The sequence below is a fragment of the Aulostomus chinensis genome, chromosome 9 (assembly GCF_037954235.1).
Source record: "Aulostomus chinensis isolate RoL2024-O1b breed Wild chromosome 9, RoL_Achi_v1.0, whole genome shotgun sequence".
NCBI classification, from domain to species: domain Eukaryota; kingdom Metazoa; phylum Chordata; class Actinopteri; order Syngnathiformes; family Aulostomidae; genus Aulostomus; species Aulostomus chinensis.
Window position 1 is genome coordinate 7,431,665 of NC_141328.1, and position 14,305 is coordinate 7,445,969.

Genomic DNA, 14,305 nt, shown 5'->3' on the forward strand with positions numbered 1-14,305 from the left:
TGAAATAAAAAAAATAAAATAAAAAAAAGAGTGTTTGGCACTAAGGCAGGTTCTTTTGTGAAAGTAGGTAATATAAGCCCTGCAGTTCTCCAAAGGCTATTCTCAGAACACTGTAATGCTCATCGGCTCCTTCTACACACTCCCAAAAAACAAAAACAACACAACCCACTCACAGGCACTCCCACATTCCCCGCTCACACATCCTACTGCTTTGTTTATGTTTTTGTTTGTTGTTCCATTTTTTTTTTCAAACTAATCTCTCCCAGGTGATTGGACAAAAGATTACAGATTTTTGTCTTTAGCCAGAAGTACCAAAGGGAGAAATACACTTTCTTAACCTAGCAGGCGAGCGGACTCTGGTGGATGGAGTGTGGAAAAAAAAAAAAACAGATATGCACGGTAGCAGCACGAGTAGGGCTCAAATGTTTCTAAATTTAGCGTTATTTCAAATTATTTAACCTGAGGGGCGATCATTTTGAATTTATTTTGCAGTTCGATATTGTATCGTGAGCATGATCAGGGTCCATCACAACACAAACTGGCTGGTTTTGCTTAAGGAAATCCTCATCCATCACTCTTCAACCTCCTGAATTTAGTTTAAGATTAAAGTTATGGCTGGAACTGGAACAAGTGCTCAAATATTCACAAAAAAATGTGAAGCATTTTTCACAAAAAGAAAAACTGCTTTGCATGTTCACTGACACAGTATCGGTTTTGGGGCATTGCCATTGGACAAATGAGAAATGATAATATACACCTATCAGTTTGCCTGCTTCGTGACCAATTCGGCATTATTGCCACGCGGAAAGTTTGACGAGACTATAGTTCAACAATCAGGCTAAACTTTCAATCAACAGGTTTTTAAATGCAACAGTGTATTAATTGCTAGATATTATCTGGCCATGTATATAGCGGTGACATTTATGTGTGAGTGATGTCTAGTTACTGGACAAACCAATCATCTGTCTGTAGGAGGAACTGCATGAATACCAAGCAGATAAACTGACATCTCAGTTTATTGTCGTGTCCACCTGGATTGTGTGCCATATTGCGCGCTTATATTTCAAGCTGAATGTACTGCATAGTGATCGACATCATGTGCAGAAAAATCCCCTGTCACCAGCTCTGTTTTGCAGGAGATCATAAATAAGGTGTAATGTGTATTTTAACCTTTGTCTCCCGGCCCTGAACAGTGGTTTCTCTCTTTCTCTGACTCAGATGTGTAATGAGCAGTGCTCCCTGAATGTCTCAAGATTTCCACCTCGAATCCATCTCATTTCCACGAAGGGAAAAGAGATGAAGAGAAGCAAAAAAGCAAGGTGTCCATTTGGAGAGTTCAAACGTTAATGGAATGCTTTTCCATCTTGGGTTTTTGTACTTTCAATATAATGGTCATGGTGTAAACAATTGATCTTGCCCATTAAAACAAACAGGAATTTACACTCTTGCATGTCACAGTGTTATATAAAACTGTTTGTTCGACATCAACTGTGCGATGCAAATCTCATGTTTCGCTTAACCATGGACAGATGCTTTTTTCACAAGTGCTGGTGTAAACAGTCCCACAGGTTTGAAATATGCTGGGGTTTCAGCTCTTTCAATTCGCTCAGTCATAACAGATTCATATTACTGTTGTAAGCATGACATATCAAGTGAATTCCCTTTGGAGTGACAGTATACTGATTGGGCAAAAGAAAAAAACAACAACAACAAAGCATGATACATCTATGTTACATTGTGACTATAAATGAAATTAATTTTATTCGCATGCATTCAGCAGAGCAATATTTTGGCTTTCTGTGCTTTTGTTATACAGTTCTTGCAGTTACACTTGTATCCATCCATCCACCCATTTTCTATCCCGCTTATCCATTAAGGGTCACCGGGGGGGCTGGAGCCTATCCCAGCTGATGTTGGGCGAGAGGTGGGGTTCACCCTGGACAGGTCGCCAGTCCATCATAGGGCCATCAGGAGCACTTAGGGGTTCAGTATCTGGAAGTGAGGATCAAACCATCGACCCTCCGGTTGCTAGACAGCCAATCAACCGCCGAGCAATTACGCCCCCCTTGTATCCAGCGTAAATATAGGTATTTACGTAAAAGACTGATGCTTTTGTTATTATTTGGGCCTTGTTTTCACGAGAGGGCCACATTTGGCAACTTCAGCAGTGTCAAAACAGTGATTATCAATTAAGAAATGAAAACCTACGACTGCGGTGAACGTTCAAAAGATATATTTTTCCTTTCTGGTTTGCTGCTTGTTGAGGCACCACATGTGGATTAGTGTTTCCCTTAGCTCTCAGCATCCTCCCATCGATAGACCAAGGAGACAGGATACACTAAACCATAGAAAGCCTAAAATGAATACACTGTAAAACTGCTCAGCATCACACTGTTCATTATATTGTATTGTTAGATTGACACGCGTTTGGTTTCTCCGGAGTGAACATGAAATCCTTGCCATTAAAAGTTGATAAAGTTAACAAAGAAGATTCCAAATCTGTAACAAACATATTTTCATCCATTTGGAGTCAAGTTTCATGAAATCTGGGTCCACTAATCACAGTATTCTAGCTTACCAGCCCCTGATGGATATGTGGCACCTTAACTGCTTATTTTTCAATGTTTGCCAGCTTGTCTTTGTTTTTCTGGCTACTGGGCTGGGTGTTGATAAATGGTTTCCAAGCGCTTCTTCACTCAAAACTGTCTGTTGTGGTTTTAAGCTACTGTGATGAGAGTTGTGTGACTGAACCAGAACAGGGATGAGTGTTGTATTCATGTTCACTCAAGCTGCTGATGAACCTTAAACAAGCTTTGACAACAGCTTACAAAATTAGGTGCAACACTGCTTTTGGTTTTCCGCTATCCTCATCTCTACTTTGAATGTAAATCTATAAATCAGAACGAAGAATCCTTGATCTCAGCACCAATGTAGAGTGCAGATATGTCTTATCTCAGATCCTTGTGGACAAACTCAAAGGATAGATGTAATCATTAGCCTGCAAGCTAGATTAATACTGATGTAGGGTATTACCATCCTGAAACTCAGATGAGGGTGAAGGAATGGTTCCTGTAATGAGACACCCATCTAAGTGCACCTGTTATATCTGTTTTATCCATTTTATCTGGGAGACAGGAAAGAGAAGAACAGAGGAGAGGAGAATAAAAAAAAGGAGATATTCTCTAATGTCTCTGGTGAATTTGCCAGTTAAGATGTATTGGATATATGTCCTTCTCTGCCTCATTAATGGACACTCTCCAATTAGGGAGGCTGAGGCTAATCAAAGGGTGGATATAGGAATGTACAGTAGTTCCTTTTCTTTCTCCATCTCTTTTCTTCCTTCAAACACTGATACGTGTTTTAGACAAAACATCAAACAATAAACCATTCATTTCTATACAATTGTTTCTAGAAGGTCAGAGTTACTTGAATTAATTTCAACCCCGAGGCTAATGTCATCAATCGAGAGAATTTTCATTAGACAGGTGTGAAAGCGATACCTGGCTAGATGTGTCCCATCAAGATTGACCGTTAAAACCATTTTATCCCCAAACGGGCTTTTTCACTTGCCATCACTGCAGCTTAAATATTCTCAGAATATTGTATGTAATTATTTAGTTCATTTTCGAGGCATGCAATTTAGAGTATCATTTTTGTAGAAAACTGAACAAAACCCCCCGCAAAGACGAGTCCTAGACCTTCATACTGCAATTGATCCACTGCGTTGGTCTGGTGTTCTATGCATGTACCCAATCTCCATTCCATTTAAGTTGGAGGCAGTGGTGTCCAACAACGTGACACCTACAGCTGCAGACACCAGTGGGATGAAGACAAGAGCATCAGTTATGTGCTCACAAGTTTTGAGGATGTGGTCTGCAGACATCCGCAGATGACAATATTTACGCCATGCCGACCAGTTAGCAACCCAACCTACACAGAAACAATTAATTACCCTTAATGCCGTGATCCACTTGAATTGGAAACGCCGAGGCAAAAAAGCCGGAAAAGCTGAGGTTCAGTAACTACATGAAAAGCCACAATAATACTGTTACACACATGCTGATGAGTCAATGTTAAGTAGACATGACTTTTTTGTCAATATCCACTTATGCCTCCATGTTTATGTTGTGAACTGATCAGTTGATTTGTACTTGATGCGAATATGAATAATGACATGATATATTCAAAGACTTGCTGTTTAAACATGAGTTCGCCGCAAGCATCTGTGTTTTCCAAAGCAGATCCAAATTTAGTTTTAAAGTCGTGAATACTGACTTAGAATCATTCATTTCCAAGTGGCTGCAGGGATTACAGCTTAAAACTATGTTGGGAGTCTCTATGTGGGCAGTTAACTGGCATTTGATTGGCAGTAGTCAAGTTTCTTGAGTTACTGGCAGGACCTGGGCAAATCTAAACTTTTTTTGTAGCTCATGGCAAAATACCAGACTTTGATAACAGTAATGCAGCAATTTTGAAAGAACTGTACATTTACATAATATTTCATCCATGATGTAATAAATCATAGTTATCTTAAATCCCACTGTAGCCATTGCTAACAACTGATTCACCTTTTCTTGCAGTGGGATGGAATTGGGAACGATAGTTTGATTATCTGCTGTTTCAGAAAAAAAACTGGATCGTATTTCAACAGAGCAGAAGCCATCGGCAATGTCTGGGACAAAAACGATGAGATTACGAATTGCTGTGTGACTTGAACAACTCTTGTCCTAAGGCTTGTTCAAACTGATTTGTACTGCTTAGTGCTTTGGAGTGGTTGGGCTTGAGAAGCACTTTCTTGGCCAAAAGTTAATGTCTCATCCATATAAAACAAAGAGTAAGCTCCATTGTATAAATGGGAAATGTGTGGAATGCAGCTGGTGTTCCTGACAAGCCTGAAGCAAAAGTGCATCTATTAAATGCAATAAATATTGAATATTGGGAATAAAACTCAATAAATGCGGGGGAATACTCTAGCAATACAATGATACACACATATGAGAGGCTGCAAAAGTGGTATTTCATCCAGCACTTTTTTGCAAATTGCTGTCAATGTGTACAATGCATTAATGAAAATGAATCATTCTAATCAGGGCTAAAAAGAGGATCTTATTATAGCTCACTGAGAGGCTTATCAATATCCCAGCTTCAAAGGAGAGGGCTAACAGTGGAGGCCTGAGAAATATCTTCAAATTACCACAGTTGTATCAAGAAATAGTCCTCTAATGAAGGAGAAAGCCATAATTATAGGGTAAATAATAAAACCGGCTGACATCAAACAACTCTTAGATGGATTTCTCACCCCTGGCATGATTTTTGGCATTTTTCCTACATTAGAATATTCAGTGTGATGCCTGACTTGCCTGTCTTTGCCCTTTTTCTGGATTATCAACTGATTTTCTCAAGTGAACCGAAAGATCTGAAGAAATTAAATATAGTGTGCTCACACCAAATTTCTCTGACTGCTCACACACGCTCTATGACAACCATATAGAGATCAGAGGATAGCTTAATTGAGCGTACTTGAGAACAAACCGCAACATACTGGAGTTATGCCCCTTTTTGTTAACTTCAACTGTTAATAGTTTAGGATTATTGTTCATTATGAGCACAGGTTCAGCTTTCATTTAGATGGGAGTGAAAAGCAGATTTAGGCATCTCACATCAGTGTAAAAGCAAATTCACTTTGAAGACAAACTCACATCTTTTAGCAGTAATCGTTTTGACTTTAACACGCACATGAACGTACACACGAGTGGTAGAGCTCACAAGATGAAAGGTGAGGTCGCTGCTTGTCAAAAACCATTAATATGGGTGAAAAGTAATTATACCGTTAGCTCATTGAAAATCAGGCACATTTTGCTGAACTACTACCAGGATGCAGTCGCTTGTTTTGGTGCTGCATTTGGTTGAAAAGATGCAGATCTGATGAAGCAGACGAGCTACAAGGAAGGAGTGAGAAGAAGGTCAAATAGCCGGGATGCAGAAAACATTGCAGAGTGCCATCGCTTACTAATTTCCATCTCGTTTAATCTGAATTATGAAAAAATAAATAAATAAATTTAGTCATGCTGTCAGTAAAATCCCAAAATGAGATTCAGAATTAACTGTATTGTGTTACTTGCTGAAATATGTCAAATAAATCCATCAAAGAACCTCAATAAATTCAGATGTGTGTGTAAGCACTAAAAATAAGTGTATACCTGCTGAGAGAAATACTTCCCATGACACCTCTAGAAGAATGGAACTGCAAAATCAGGTCATGCAGTGCCACAGGAAAGCATCACATTATTGTAGATCATTGTAAGTACTGTACATGGGGTTGTGCGTTTTGTAAAACTTGCCAACAGAATGTTCCAGCAATATGTCTACAATTCATTGCCATTACAATATGTCCTCTATACATCCTATGCCTCACAAATAATATGTTCGGCATGACTGCAGTAGTGCAGCACATGCAGCTCCCTGCGAGATGAAAAACTTTTGAAGTTCAATCCTATAGCCTAAAACTCTGACATGTTCACTGACTGTTATGGTGACATTGGTCATTGTTAGTGAGGTCACGCGCGCACACAGAGGAACAGCTGTCTGATTGGCTACTTATCACTATGACATCAAGACATTCCTGTGGACAAGACTGCTGTCAAGTTGATTCCGTCCAACTTGACATTGTGCAAAGAGGGACATCTGCTGCAGAAGAATCGGAGGGGGAACATTGGCTGAAGCCCAGAGAAATAATAGCGTTTAAGGTTGTTTTTCATTCTAAGATCATGGAGCATGTCTCCTCTGATATTCCCTTCACTCATCCACTGACGTGTTAATTTATTTATGGATCTGGGTAAGCAACCAAAAGAATTCACACCAGACTTCCTCTTGAGAAGCCCTGTCACATCTACATATTTTTAATAGCTCATAACTCAAATGTGCCTTGCTTGACATGCCCCATCAAAAAGGTGCACACTTCTTCTGACATCCAACTTTCTCCCTAAAACCCCTGGATGTGTGTCCCGTTAACCCTTTACTTCCTCATATTCAGATTGTCCCCTAAATATCAGCTTCTTCATGGGCAGTGGCAGAACATTTTCATGCCTACAGTATCTCATCCACTTGGTCAGTGGATGATGCTTTAAAATTAAAATATGCTGAATTTAAAAAAGGCATTTGGTAACAGGAACAGCCATCTCATGTTGCAAAGTCTGGCATTTTGCTAAAAATACACAACTCAAACGAATGTGACGATGACAAAATGTGACATATTCAGTCTCAAACAGCAGTCTCCATTTAGAAAGTATTTCTATGATCCATCTACCCACAGGACAGTCACTTTCCTGCAATTTCTCACCCTGCACACCAACAACTGATGCTTATGGGGTAACTACAACATCATAGTTTGACAAAAAGAGCCAATGACCAAGCATCAGGATATGATCAGGATGGGAGTGTGGCATTAAAAAAAAAAGTATGCTATCGTGTGCAGTGTACAATCCATACAACTGCCTGCTGAAGAATCTTTGAACAATGGTGGAACAATAATTCATAAAAAAAAATTGGATCATAGATAGGTCCAGTAGCATGTTTGCACAGTTACTTGCAGATATGGGCTTCACATAGATGAAAATAGTCATGCCATTAATTTCAAGCTTTAGTAAGTGGCATGCATGTCCATATCTATCCTACCATAGCTGGCCTGTTGCCATAATTGTATATTCCACCTCCTTCAGCCTGAAGGAAAACTGTTTTAAAAGCCAAATGAATCAGGGATGCAACAACGTCCTGCCAGCTGTGATTCCAAGTCAATATTTACACCCAAGATTAAGGGAAGTGAAAAACAGAAGCAGCAGCAGCCATTAAAGAGAAGATTTAGTAGCAGCACTTAAGACACACTTGCTTCTTCGATAATATAAGGGTAATATAAGGGTGGCAACAACAACAACAACAAAAAAGCTGATAATGCCAAAGTTACGCAACCAAAATTGTACAATGTTATGTATTGCAAATCATTATTCCATTTGTGAACAAATAGAAGTAATACAAACCAAAGCAACATTGTTGCAATACTTGCTGGAAGCTACTGCAGAGAGGCCTGTAAATGTGTATACATCTATTCATGGTCGCATTATGATGACTCCCATCTCATTTAAGAGGAAAAGAGGAAAAGTCCTTCACATGGCAAATTAAATTTGAGAAGAAAACAGTTTGAGGTTGCCGTCTTGCCGTAAGCATGTGATTAAGGTTAAGCTTTGGTGGAGCATTTTGCCTTTAGATACAGCATACTGCTTCTTCCCTGCTCAGTCTGATTCAATTGAACTTTGTTGTGTTGGCACAGTTTGTTTGGACAAGTGTGGAAACCAGAATTTGGGTGTTGATCAGAGAACTGGACTCTTGGACTCTAGACAAACTCTTGCTCCTGTTACAGACAAACTCTGGTACAGTTCATTTGTGGTATGGATTTGATCCAAAATCAATCTGACCCAACTAGCAGGGGGAACTCTGCAAGGCTGAATGGAACAGCTTAACAGTGTGTGCTTTGTGTTTTTATATGTGACAGAACATGCAAACTTAAAGTTATGAGCAAGAAAGTTGTAAAAAAAAAAAGTTCTCTGGCCCACAGCACAGGGTCGTCTTCCTTTTCTGACTGAGATGGAAACTCTCCTTAAAATGCTTTCCCCACAGTCCAGCAATATATTCAAACCCGATAACACCCATCAATACTGGATGGAAGAGGCAGCTTACTTTTATTGATAACTACTCTCCAAAATTCCTATTCTACTGAAGCTGTTTGGCCGAAGAGTTTCCCCTCGTGGCTTGCTCACTCCTTTTAATAAAAGTGTACAGCATATTTAGATCTTGCACTTGCATATTTCTGTGTTCAAACTTGGCCATACTCAGCTTTCCCAGACAAAGGGGAAAAAAAAAAAAAAAAGAAAGATTTTAAAGACTGCCTTGGCCTTTTCATGGAGTTCAGACATATGAATTCTTTCCTGGCCCGGAGTTCCCTTTTTCGGCAATATTCAAAGAATTATCAATTTAATCTAATATTACACAGTGCATGGATCTATACTGTGGCTTTGTTAAAGTTGCAGTTGTGCTATTGAAGAAATAGCCTCAGATATATAGGTTATAATTACATCTTACTCTAATTCATCGTGGATGTGTACTCTGCAGGGACAGTGACACTGCACACAGCACAAACAATGGAGGTATGCAGCAATTGCTCGTGAAGAGAATCGGTTGAAAATGACCGATCAAAGAGAACAAGATTATATGGCAAAACCTCAGTGGTGAATTGCCTCAAGCAGGCAAAAAAAAAAAAAAAAAAAAAAAGCCAAGAATGTGTTTTGCTGTGAAAGCATTTTCAACAAACTGCAGATAAACTGTAAGGAATGTAATCATGGTTAATGTTAAAAAAAAGATTCTGAAGTGTTACACTTACAATCATAAAGCAGACAGACAATACTGGTTCTGATAGAGAACAATGTTTGTGTATTTTAAGAGATTGCTAGGGGAAGAGAAATGGATGTAATGAAAGAATTTTACTCCTCATCCATGGTACCAACACTGTCAACAGTAACTTGTAAACTCTGCCAGCTTGTTTCACTTGCTGGTAACTCGAGTAATCAGCACTGCATTTTCTGTAAAGATAAACAACTACAGCAATCTGAGTTTAAAAAAAATATGCTGGTGAGAAATTGTCTTTGATTTAGCCTTCTGACTATACAATATGCTATTAGCAATAGTAATGCTGAGCAACACACTGCTGATGAGTGTGAGCGAAAATGTTGAGTACTTGAAAAGAAAGTGGTGGGGAGTTTAAAGTGTTATTCATGTTTAATGAAGCTGCACAATTACATTTGAGACAACTAGACAGGGTAAACAACTTCGCTGTTTGTTTGTTTTTTAAAACATGCCAAGTTGGCCTGTGACGATGAACGGGACGCGTCCCTCTGTAGGATATTGTAGAAGGCCCCAAATTTTCAGAAACAGCTCTGTTCTCTCTGAGGCTAGGGCCCCTTTCTCCCCAGGTGAAGGACAGAGGCTATGTTGTACAAGAGAAATAATGAGTTTTAGCCGATGTCCTTGAAAAGTTTGTGACTAAACACCATGAAAGATTTCTAATCAAAACAGGATATTCAACATCAGTCAGGTTTTAGGAAACATAGTTATAATAAGTGCTGCCAAGTGTTGGATGACATTGTCAACAAAAAAATTGCAGCTTTTTATTGATTTGTCCATGAGCTTTGAAACAGCCATGGCATTTTGGAAACATAATCTGGTATTTTCAGTCACTTGACTTGTATGAACTTTAGGTTAAGTGAAATAAAAGGAATCACTCATTCTATCCAAAAATTGGGACATATTGACTGACCCTCGTGGCAGACACTGTTCACCAACTAGTGATGTAAATTGACAAATGTGAGAGAACAAAATAGTCCTAAAATGCTCTGGCAGAGGCTAACCCCACCTGATCCGTGCCTTGTCACCGACTCGGTTTGAGTTTTCAAGATGTAGTCGTGATTGAGGGGGTTGCAGTTTGTTGAGTCGCTGCTTTTTGAAGTTGCTGCGGCACTGGTGGCATCATCATTCCGTGACCTTCAGCTTAGACTAGATCATTTCGAAGCTGAGTGTTAAGTGACTGGGATGAGGATCAGTACCACTCAATCTGAGACCATCATTCTCAGCAGGAAAACAGTGGATTGTCCACTTCAGGAAGTGAATGAGTCCTCTCCCCAGGTGATGGAGTTCAAGTATATAAGGGTCCTCTGCTTTAGTGAGGGGACTCCAGCGCGTGAGAGGAGCCAGAGAATTGGAGTGGTCTGGCATTAGCTGTACCATTGTGACATAAAGAGACCTTAGCCAGAAGGCAAAGTTCTCAATCTACCCGTCAGTCAAGTATGGCCAATGACGTAGTACGAGATTGGACATATAAGTAGCGTGTTTCTTCAGGAGGGTGGTTGGCGTGTCCCTGAGGAATAGCGTGAAATGTTTAGTCATCTGTGAGTGACTGAATTGAGAGGAGCCAGTTGAAGTGGTTCAGGAATCTGGTTTGGATGACACCTGGGAGTCTCCCACGGGAGTTATGTCAGGTACATCCAGCTAGGAGAAGGCTGCAGGGCAGACCGAGGACCAGGTTGACGACTTCTACAAGGTAGCGAAGGATCCCCAGTCAGAGCAGGTTGATGTGGCCAGGGAAAGGGAAGTTTGGGTTTCCCTTGCCAGAGCCGCTACCTCCGTGACCCGACTTCAAATAAGTGGTTGAACATGGTTTGATCTTAAAGTGCCTGGCCTTGCTCTTGCTCTGAAGTAACCACTAATATCTGAGCTGATCAAACAGTAGGTAATCTATCCAGGCTGTGAGGGATGCAAACCTAATTATCCTTTCCAATTTATCGCCGAAAAACAAAAAGCATTTTCAGTTGTCAAGAGCCTTTCACCAGGGATCAGTTATTCTCTGAAGGTGTCTGCTGTGAACGCAACACAAGAGGGGAAACTGGCTTCATCCGACAAAACCGATTTGAAATATGCTAAATGTAATCGTTGCAATAACAGTCACATGGTGTTCCAAAAGCATAAAAAATATGAATTGCAATGGAGATGTCATAGGTTAGTGATTGCTCCTGAAAAAATAAAGTAGAACAATGCACAGGCTCGTCATTAGAAGAGCTTTAACCTAAGGGGGTAATTCAAAAATGACAATGTAAGCTTGATTAAACATTTAGTTTTGGTCTGAATCTCCAAGAAACAATATTTTATGTCAGTCAACTCTGAATTTTGGAAGACAGTTGCTACACATTGTTGTCAGGGAAACTAAAAGACTGAGTCAGCATTTCACTTTGTAAAATTTAGACAATATCACCTCAGGGTGCAACAGCACTTTGTTCTGTGTGAGCACTAAACAAAAAAGGTATTCATACACAGCCATTCAAGGTAAACAACATGGCCACACAAGACTAATTGTACTGTGGGTTATGACGCTGGACAGCAGTTTGAATCAGAACCAAACCACAACTGTCCCCAGACTCTGGACAAATTATACTTTTACAAGATCGCCGCAACGTCACGAGCCAAATATCTGTCTGTGGGGCTACTTCGCTCTGGTCCAGTCCCATTTAATATTCTGTCAGCATTTTTTCCCCCCTTTTTTTAAACAGGCATTTAACGGTTGAGAGACAGAGTTGGCAACGCAGGTAGGCCAGTTAGTCTAGACATACATCATTCCAAAATGGCATATTCAAAGATGACAAGCAAAACAAAAAAAAAAAAAGGCAGTAAAAATCATCAATTCAAAGAAGGATGGACTGAATGTATCCATCCTCCCACACACCTCAAAGAGGATTCTGCTGCTCTGTTAGAACATGGGGCTGCTGTTACACTGACACACAGACACAATAGAAACAAGGTGCAGACCTCCACCAAGGACAACCACCCACTGTTCCATCATGTCAATTTTGTTTATAAAGGCATTTAAAAATCCTTTCACTACTGTAAACCTTTGACTGACCTCAATCAATTTACCTTTATCTGCATGAAAATAGTCTTCGTCAGCCTACGTGACTTTTGAGCACTTCCAACTTTGATAAACCGAAACCATCTCCTCCTCAGTTACCTGTGGAAAAAAAAAGTACTTTTGACTGTGGCTCCAACATCTCAAAGGCATCAATATAATTCATGATGCCTTCAATCTCCCCACCGTCTGACCCTGACACCATTACAACAAAAAGAGTCGCTCTTCTAATGTTTTCAGGACCTAAATTCAAAGGTTAGACCATTAATAGAAAACAGGTTGTTGCATTCACCTTCAAGTTGTGGTGTTCTGTCGTGTCAAAAGTGTGGAAGCACATAAAATCAAATGCAAGACACACCAGCAAAAGCAGGAAGAAACTTAAAAACTCAGATGATTAAAGAAAACCAAGGCAGGTTCCTGACGGTAAAAGAGGAAAGAAAGCAGGCACGGGTAAACTAAACTTATTAACAGAGTATCAGTAGTAAAATACAACAATACTAACAGGGCAACTTGAAACAGGTGGGCAGATTTAGGCAGGCAAGAAGCTATTTGGACTGAAAAAACAAGGTGGAGCAGATGAAGACTGATTAGCAGATGAGACACAAGTGTTCGTACAAAAAGGAGGGAAAACACACAAAACAGGAAATGATAGACAAAAGACAAACCTATTAAAATAAAATAGGAAGTATAGATTTTGATGTAAAACTGAACACAAAATCCAGAACAATCATATCTAGTTCCCTAGGAAGCATTCAAAACCAACTGCCCATGAAACTGGGAAATGCAACGACCATGTTGTTGTGTTTGAATGGTTGCACTTGATGATTCTACGACCTGTCTATTGTTGTTTCTTTTAAACTGGCCAGGTGTCCCTCTGGAAAAGGACATCAGTCTTCAGTCTTCAGAGAATTCCTGGTTAGACAAAGGTTATTAAAAAAAAAAAAAAAAAGGCCAAGACCACAACAAAAAAAGTTCCAAACTGACTCTATGATAATGAACACTAAAATCGCTAACTGAAAATCATTAACACCATCAAAGATTCATCTTGCTATAGGAAAGTTGTCCAAAAAAATGACCTTTTGTACACAATTATCTGTCTGTGCTGCTTTTAACAGACACTAGCGGGCATTGACCCTGATTGACATCAGCAGCTTTGGGATGTCATGAAATTAATGATTGGCAGTAGCATTGCAATTTTGCACGAGTCTACGCCACAATATTTCTTTTTAAACCAATTTCATCTTGGAGCCTTATCAACATGTTTATTGCACTTAAAAGAGACAAAAACATGTTTTTTAATCATTGCCCAAAGCACAGAATGCACATTAGTGACAGATGTGGTGATCTGTGGCACTACAGTAATTTTGGATATTCCCTGTGCCAGTAAGGGCAAGACTCACAATTCATTCTGATCCCCCAGAAAGCAACATCGGTGTGATAGTCATCAGTGAAGTCATTTATTTCCCTGAGCCAGCTGGAGGCTGAAGCAATAACAGCACTCTGATACCTCGCTCCATCAGGATATTAATTGCCCAGTTATGTCCCCCTGTTATCAAGCTCTACCAATCACACTTTATTTAATGAAGATACAATTGGCCACTGGCACCCACACAAACACTCAAACACACACACACACACACACACACACACACGCGCGCGCGCGCTTCTACATCAACAGCTGACAGCAGCTCTGGATCCAAATGTGATCAGCGAAGACAAGTGAACTGCAAGTAATTATCAAAACTTAACACAAAGCCTGTATATTATTCATTTTCCAATGAATATGTAATGAAATCTGATTTTTTT

The 14,305-nt window shown here is 39.8% G+C and overlaps 1 long non-coding RNA gene across 1 annotated transcript; it reads right to left on the bottom strand.

The window, feature by feature from the left end:
* Nucleotides 1-9,806: 9,806 nt before the first annotated feature.
* On the bottom strand, nt 9,807-13,010 carry LOC147255637 (uncharacterized). The gene is made up of 3 exons (XR_015117714.1): nt 12,792-13,010; nt 12,511-12,601; nt 9,807-10,033 (listed from the first exon to the last, which is right to left on the bottom strand). It is a non-coding gene; the product is annotated as an uncharacterized LOC147255637 (long non-coding RNA).
* Nucleotides 13,011-14,305: the final 1,295 nt, after the last annotated feature.